Source organism: Brassica oleracea, chromosome C3, assembly GCF_000695525.1.
Source record: "Brassica oleracea var. oleracea cultivar TO1000 chromosome C3, BOL, whole genome shotgun sequence".
Lineage (NCBI taxonomy): Eukaryota > Viridiplantae > Streptophyta > Magnoliopsida > Brassicales > Brassicaceae > Brassica > Brassica oleracea.
This window is the reverse complement of record NC_027750.1, coordinates 57,080,813-57,089,607: the sequence shown is the minus strand read 5'-3', so window position 1 is coordinate 57,089,607 and position 8,795 is coordinate 57,080,813.

Genomic DNA, 8,795 nt, shown 5'->3' with positions numbered 1-8,795 from the left:
TCCCTCCCTTTTAACTTCTCCCCTGTTTTGACCTGCACTTTTCAATTTCTCTCATCCAAACTCATTGTCATGTAAGCACACTCGTGAGTTAATAGCGTATCATAAGACTCTCAGGACAGCAATCAAACACGAATTAAGACTCACAATTGGCCAATTTCTAACTAATAATTTATAGATTAAACATTCATTCTTTGTACCTTTCAATAGAAGTACTGCACGACTTGGCTCAACACTTAATTCAGGTTGCACGTATCACTCTTGTAGATTTTACGATTTGGTGCACCTGATTGTCTTTTTATGGCTAGCTTTAACATTGGTGTGCCTTCGTCAATCCTGAGAGTTTTCAACCTTTATCCTGCAAGACGTGTACCCCCTTTTTCCTTTTTTTTTTCTCTTTTTGTTTCTTTTGTTGATCATCTTTTTTATGGTTTTCTAGATCTTTGGGAGGAGTTTATACATTCGTTCAAGCGAAACCTGTACCTCACATAATTGACGGCACACCAAGCAGCTCTTTTCCACAGCGTTCTCAGGCTCCAAACATAATCTGAATTATACGTACATCCTGAACCAGCGCCTGCACAAACATCTGCACAACTTGACTCAATGGTCAAGATTACACACTCCAATTGCATTTCTTAGAGTGATAAATCGATTGTATTCAAGAGATTTAGTGAATAAATCAGCCAACTGTGAATCAGTAACTACATGTTTGATTACTACATGATTGTCTTCAACTAATTCCCTGATGAAGTGGTGCCTGATGTCAATGTGCTTCGTTCTTGAGTGTTGAACTGGATTCTTAGAGATATCAATAGCACTTTTATTGTCATTGTGTACAAGAAAGGGTCCCGAGCGCATTCCATAATCAGCTGACATTTTTTTCATCCAAATGAGTTGTGAGCAGCAGCTACCCATGGCGATGTATTCTGCTTCTGCCGTAGAGAGTGATACATAATTTTGTTTCTTGCTCAGCCAAGAGATGAGATTGTTTCCTAAAAAGAAACATCCTCCACTTGTGCTTTTCCTGTCATCAGCACATCCTGCCCAGTCTGCATCGCAATATCCCACCAAGTTTTCGTTTGAGTTCCTTGAGTAGTACCCCCCGAGGTTCTCCGTTTCTTTGACATACTTGATGATCCTTTTCACTGCGTTCATGTGAGACACCTTAGGTTTCTCTTGATATCTTGCACATACACCAACACTGAACGAAAGATCTGGTCTACTAGCATTGAGATATAGTAGACAGCCAATCAGTCATTGATAGAGCTTTGAATCAACATCTTCTCCTGCTTCATCTCGTGCGAGCTTTAATACCAAACTCATAGGCGTTCTTGAGACCTTGCTGTTTTCAAACCCAAATCTTTTCACCAGACTGTGTGCATAGGCACTCTGAGATATGAACACTCCTTGATCCGATTGAAAAATCTGGAGTCCCAAGAAGTACTTCATTTCACCGCACATGCTCATCTCAAATTCTTGCGTCATTTTTTCCACAAATTCATCAACCATTGTTTGAGAAGTGCTTCCAAAGATTATGTCATCCACATAGATTTGCACGATGATAATATCTTTCTCTCTCTCTATGAAGAACAAGGTCTTGTCTACGCTTCCCCTAATGTAGCCTTCATCCACAAGAAAACCTGTAAGCCTCTCATACCAGGCACGAGGTGCCTGCTTCAATCCATACAATGCTTTTTTCAGTCGGTATACATGATCTTGATGAGTTGGGTCCTCAAATCCCTTCGGCTGTTCAACGTAAACTTCTTCCTGTGACACCCCATTTAAAAAGGCACTTTTCACATCCATCTGATAGACTTTGAAGTTTAATATGCAAGCCATCCCCATGAACAGTCGTATAGATTCCAGTCTCGCAACTGGGGCAAAGGTCTCCTCAAAATCAACTCCTTCAATTTGTGAGTAACCTTGTCTACAAGTCTTGCCTTGTTGGGAACCACTTCTCCATGTTCATCTGTTTTGTTTTTGAAGATCCACTTGGTTCCAACGATGTTAACTCCATCAAGACGAGCTACCAATTCCCATACATCATTTTGTGTGAATTGTTTTAGCTCTTCCTCCATAGAAACAATCCAGTACTCGTCTCGCAGTGCTTCAACATGTGTCTTAGGCTCGATAGTTGATACAAAACAGGCAAACTAAACCATTTCTCTGAATTTGATGACTTTTCCACGAGTCTTACGCCCTTCCTAAACTCATCCAATAACATCTAAAACTGAGTGATTTCGATGCACTTGCTGAATAGCCTGTTGAGGAGCTGCATCTCCATCTTCTGTCTCACTTACTTCAGATATTTTGTCACTAGCCCTGATCTCTTTCTTCTCGGTGTCTTCATCTGACTCCCATTGCTCCCTTGTGACCGATGACATATCATCAAAGACTACGTTCACAGATCCCATGATGATGGCTGATCTCTTGTTGAAGACCTGATAGGCTGTACTAGTTCCTGAGTAACCTAGAAAGATTCCCTCATCACTTCTTGAGTCGAATTTTCCTAGGCAATCCTTGTCATTCAGTATGTAGCACCTGCAACCAAAGACATGAAAATAACCAAGATTAGGTATTCTTCCATTCCACATTTCATAAGGAGTTTTTGTGGTCCCTTTTCTAACATACACCCGGTTGATTATGTAGCATGCAGTACTAAGAGCCTCTGCCCAGAACCTCTGAGGTATCTTATTTCCATGAATCATTGCGCGAGCCATCTCCTGTAACGTCCGATTCTTTCGCTCAACAACCCCATTTTGCTGTGGCGTCCTAGGTGCTGCAAACTGATAAGTGATACCCTTTTGTTCACATAATTCCATCATAACTCCATTCTCGAATTCTCCACCATGATCACTGCGTATCTTCTTGATTCCTCCTCTTTCATTCATGAGTTGAAGAGCCAAGATCTTGAAGCTCTCGGCAGTCTCAGATTTTTCTCTGATGAAACGAACCCATGTGAAGCGAGTGAAATCATCTACCAGCACAAACACATACTTTTTGCCTCCAATACTTTTTGTCTGAATGTGACCCATGAGATCCATATGAACTAGATCAAGTGGTGCTGACGCTTGTACATCAGGAACTTTCTTGTGTTGTACTTTTACTTGCTTTTCCTGATTGCATGCCCCACACACAAGTTTTTCGTCAATCCGAAGCTTTGGCACCCCACGAACCAAGTCTTTATGCACCAGATTTGTCATGTTCCTAACATTCATATGTCCCAACCGTTGGTGGCACAGTTCAGAGTTCCCTTGGGCTGACATACATTTGATCTTCTTTTCCCACATGTAGCAGTTGTTGCCTGACCTGATTCCTTGCAATATTGTCACACCATACGCATTGATTGCACGATAGTTAGTTGCTGAGAACACCACTGTGAGTCCTCCATCGCACAGTTGACTCACACTAATCAGATTCGCCTTTAGTCCTTTGACGAAGTACACATTCACTAGTTTGGGTAAGTCTGAGTTGCAGGTAGTGCCTTTGCCCTTGATGATTCCATGTCCTCCATCTCCAAATGTGACCTTTCCGCTCTTAACTTTTGACACTCCTTCAAGATACTCAGCGTTTCCTGTCATATGTCTGGAGCATCCGCTGTCAAAGTACCATGGTTCATCTGAATCAGAATCTTCTGTGACCAGCGCCATGTTACACCTAACTCCACCGATGCCACTGGTGATTGTCTTTGAATACATATCAGTTTTCTTCATCCACACTTGGTTAGTTTTCTCGATTCACTAGAACTTGTGTTGTTTCCACACTTGCTTAACCCTGTTAAGGTACTTGTAGCAGAGCTTCTTGTAACACCCAAACGTCTAATGCACTGTCGGTTCAGTCTTGAATTCCTCCGCATGTGCATAGCCTCCTGACACAAAGTTTGTCTTTCCTGTGCCTCCACTCTGCCTTTCCCTGTACCCCAGTCCTATGTGGGAATTTTCAGTTCTTCCAACACTTAGAATTTTGTCCAGTTGTTTAGTTCCAGTGAGCATCTTGATATTCTTGTACTGTTGATCAAGTTTTGCCTGAAGATCTGCTGCCAACTTTTTCTCAGCCACTACTTCTTCTCTGAGTTCTTCAGCTTGTTTGGCAAGAACCAGTTTTTCTTTGATCAATTCGACACTCTCCTTAGCCAGCTCAGCTTCTCTTTGAAGTTCAAGTCGAAGGAGAGACAGTTCAGCTTCAAGTCTCTCTTTTTCTTTAGTGAGAGAGAGATTCTACATGCTGAGTTTGATCAATGTTTCACGAACTTTCTTATAACTTTCATCCAGTTCTCTTTCTGGTTCAAAATCGCTTTCAGAACCTGACTCAAAGTCAGTTATCCCAAAAAAAGCCACAAAGTTGTTCAGCTCTTCTTCACTGTCACTTTCAGAGTCATTTTCATTGATTCTAATCATGGCTCTCTCCTTTTCCTCTTTCCACCTGCCTCACACTCAGCCTGAGTATGACCAAACCCTTGGCAACCATGACACTGAAATTCCCTTCTTTTGACAGTTGGACATTCGGTTCTGAAATGACCATATCCTTTGCATTCGTAACACTTAACATCTGTCCTCTTTGTTATTCTTGTCAGGTTCAGCTGTCTTTCTTCTTGGAGCGAACTTCTTCTGTCCTTGCTCCACCTTGCGTAGGTCTCTGTCAAATCGCCTGACTAGCAGACTCACTAGATAATTATCCACGATTTCACTTTTCTCAACCGATGCTAGAGCGATTCCTTTTGCTTTCTTTCCACTAGATACTTACATCTCATGAGCCTGAAGCATCCCAACTACTTCATCAAAGGTCATCTCGTCAGTGTTCAGGGACACACTCATCGCTGCCTTGTATGGCATGAACTTAGCTGGCAGACATCTTAAGAATTTCTTCACCAGTTTCTTTTCTTTGTATTTTTTACCAAGCGTCAGAGCTTCTTGAGCTAGCGAGCTAAGCTTGGAGCCGAATTCACCAATTGATTTGTGCTCCTCCATCTTAAGTTCCTCAAATTTGGTTGCAATCATGTCTTTTCTGGAGCTTTGAACCTTCAGTGTTCCTTCAAAGTGTAGCTAAAGGATGTTCCATGCGTCTATCTAATGGAAACTTTCCATATATGTTCCTTCAGCGAATAAGCCAATCTTCTTTATCTCTAAAATCGATTGCTTCTTCTTTAATACTTCCTTTCTACTGACTTCTGAGTAAATCTTCTTTTAATGCTTTTTCACTGACTCGCTCAACCCTTGTATCCTCGTCCGATGTCGTAGTTCATGTCGTACTTCATGAACTACTACAGTTCTGTCTTGACCATACATCTTCAGTTTGAATCAGAATTCCCACAATACGCACGATTTATCAGGTATGACTGGAGTTAGCTGTTGACGACAATAGGCATGACAGTACTACGTTTGTACAAGGAAATTACAAAACTCACCCGAAAAAAGAAGCAGCCACACTCCCTCCTGACTATTGAGGAGGTGAGCGAGTATCCGGGAAAAAACCTCAAATCCCGTTGTGCTACTCATATATATATATATTGGTTACGTACGATTTTATCAACAAACAAATCTGACAATATAAACAAGGCTAATGGCGGTTAAGGGTAAGTTGTCTTGGGGATCTTGTTGGCAAGCAGTATCAGTTTAATTTTCAACTCAAAACGTATTTACGTGGAACGGGTAAAAGCCTAATATACTAATACAAAAACACATGATTTCCTTCTCTGCTGATCCCAACACCAACATCTCCATCACTGCATAATGAAATCGATCTGGAAAGCCAAGAAAAACATGAACAAGAAAAAGTATTTAAACACTGTTATCTACTACAGAAGTAAATCTACTACCTAAGAAAACATCAATTAAAAAACAAAACTCAGCGCTTGCAAGGGAGCCCGCCAGTAGTAGTTATACAATAACATCCATTGTTTAGTCAGAAGAAACTATTTAGCTGAATATGAAGTGTGATTAGCCGGTGCAGTGCAAGGGTACATGAATTATTAGTTTTGTTTGTTACAAGAGTATACGAATTATCTGCAAGGTCAGGACAACGAACGAAAATGAGAGCAGAGATACTATAAATATGATAATTCGAAAGAATAGAGATAATGACTAGATATGTTTGACATTATCTACTTAGTTCTAATTCTCTACTTGCTTAGCATATACCTTGTATAAATATACATGTACATCGATGAATACAAATTACACTTTCTCTAAATCATTACATGGTATCAAAGCTATAAGATCTTTGACCTGATTCTTAAAACGCTTCCACACTAAACTATTTCTACAACACGTGATTGTCAAGTTACAATCATGTCTACTAAAAATTTTGAGTTGTTATTATCATTAAAATATTTTATATAATTTTTAATTTTTGTTTATAAATCAAAACTAAATTAAATTTAAATTATGATTATAGTTTTTTTTAACTCGAAATTTTGTTAAATCTTTCATAATGAGATACATCATCGGTTACAAAAGCCGGCAGAAAATAGTGATATCTCCGGAAGCAATAGCCCAAAAGAGGGAGACAAAAGTTAACAATAAGATAGAATAATACGAGAAATAAGCTTTTCAGAGCCATAGGTACTAAAACTGGAACTGATGGACTGATCATCACTCGCAAACACTCTTGAGAAACATGAGACCAAAGATAACCAAAGAACCAATGACTTAAGCAAACCCAACCTTGAAGGGTACACCACCAAGCCAAACAGGCGCAACATCGGTAAAAGCATGTGCGGGGATAAACTTACATCAACACCAGAGACTGTTGCACAACGGAGGCGAGACAGAAACAAGCCAAAACCAAACACCAGACTCAAGAACCTACAAAATTGAAACGCTAAAGGGAAAAACACCAGCGAAAAACACCAGCGAAGATTTACAATAAGCTTAGAAACCTTTATCAATATATCAAATAACTTAATAAAGGTTTCTACACAACTATAATAATATAAGGTTTCTACACAACTATGTGATATATTGATAAAGGTTTATTAAGTTATGTGATATATTAAGTTATGTGATATATTGATTAATGTGTTATATTGATTTAAAATATTATGTATATTTATGAAACAGCATATATTTGTATTGTTTTATACTCTTGATACTTAAGTTTTTTATTATCTATTTTCCATTAGTTAAAATTCTTTTAATGTTCTATAAATACAATATTTACATGTTTGATTGAATAATCCGTAAAATGTCATTATTGTCAAAATATTGTAATATTTTATTTTGAACTAATGTTTTATCTATTATATAATCAAATATTAAAAATTTAAAATAATTTTTAATATATTTTTCTCAGTTTCTTGAATGTAGGTCTAAAGATTTTTTGTCAAATTATGATGATATTTTAAAATAATAATTCAAAATATATCCATAAAATTAATTAATTAATTAATATATTAAAATATTATAGATTTTATTTTTATTTTTGAAATTAAAACTAAAATATTAAAAATAATTTTATACAATAATTTAATAAATATTACAAATTTTAATTATTTATTTTTAATTATTAATATTTTTGTTGAATAAAAATGAATATCTATGATTAAATAATATTATTTAACAGTAAAATTATTTTATGTCTAAAATTGTATTCTATTTAAATGGTTTAATGTACGTGTAATGATTAAAATAGTTTTAATGAAAATCTTAGAAATATATATAAGTTTAGTAGCTCTTATGATTTGGTCCAAAATGTAGCTATGTTTTAATAAAATAGGTTCTGGACAAAAGATAATTCATCCATAAGTTTGTTTACCTTATTTAGAGCATCTCCAACCCCATTCCACAATTTACCGTAAAATGGAGTGGGAAATGGAGTGATGAACAAACAAAAAAGTGAGTAATGAGTTTTTTTGTTTGTTCATCACTCCATTTTCCATTCCATTTTGCAGTAAATTATGGAGTGGGGTTGAAGATGCTCTTATTGTTATTCATCTGAATTCACAATAGATTTCAACTCAAATAGCTAACTAGTGACAATTTATAAGCTGGTCATGGTTTTTATATATTCTCTCTGTTTTAGATTAGATGATATCTTCAAAATGTTATATAAAATTTAGTGTTATTTGTTGTTTGTGTGCTTTTGTATTATACACCATAATTTTTAATTGATTGAGTTATCTATAATTAATTTTATTTTTATGCAAAAATAACTAAATGAAAAGGTTATTAATTCTTTAATCCGGTATGAAAAACCTCATATCACTTATTTTGAAATAAGGGAGTCTTAATTTTAGTAATATCCGACTCACTACAAGAAAACAGCGACATACTGAGGGAAAAAAACATCGGTATGTCGTCAGAATAACGTTATTCCGACGACATACCGACGAAACAAGTCCTCGGAAATAACTCCTCGGAAATTCAATTTTCCTCGGAAATCCCTTAGAATTTTCCGACGGAATTCCGAGGAAACAAATTTCTGAGGAAATTCCGAGGACAACCAGTTCGTCGGAAAGCTCCTCGGAATATACCGAGGGAGAACTTCGTCGGGATATTTCGATAGAATTTCCAATGGTCCAATCCTCGGAAGTTCCCACGAAATATTCCTCGGAATTTTCATCGGAAAATTCCGAGGAATGGGTCCCTCAGAAAATTCCGAGGAACGGGGTCCCTCGGTATATTCCGAGGGTTCAATTCCTCGGAATGTAAAAATATTAATTTTTAAAAATTTTTTTTTTTTTTTGAAATTTAAATTCAAAAATATAAAATTAAAATTAAAATTGAAATCATATTAATTAATATTCAAAGTTTCACAAATAAAAATAAAACATTCCGAGTTTTTGGAAAAAAAAAAAA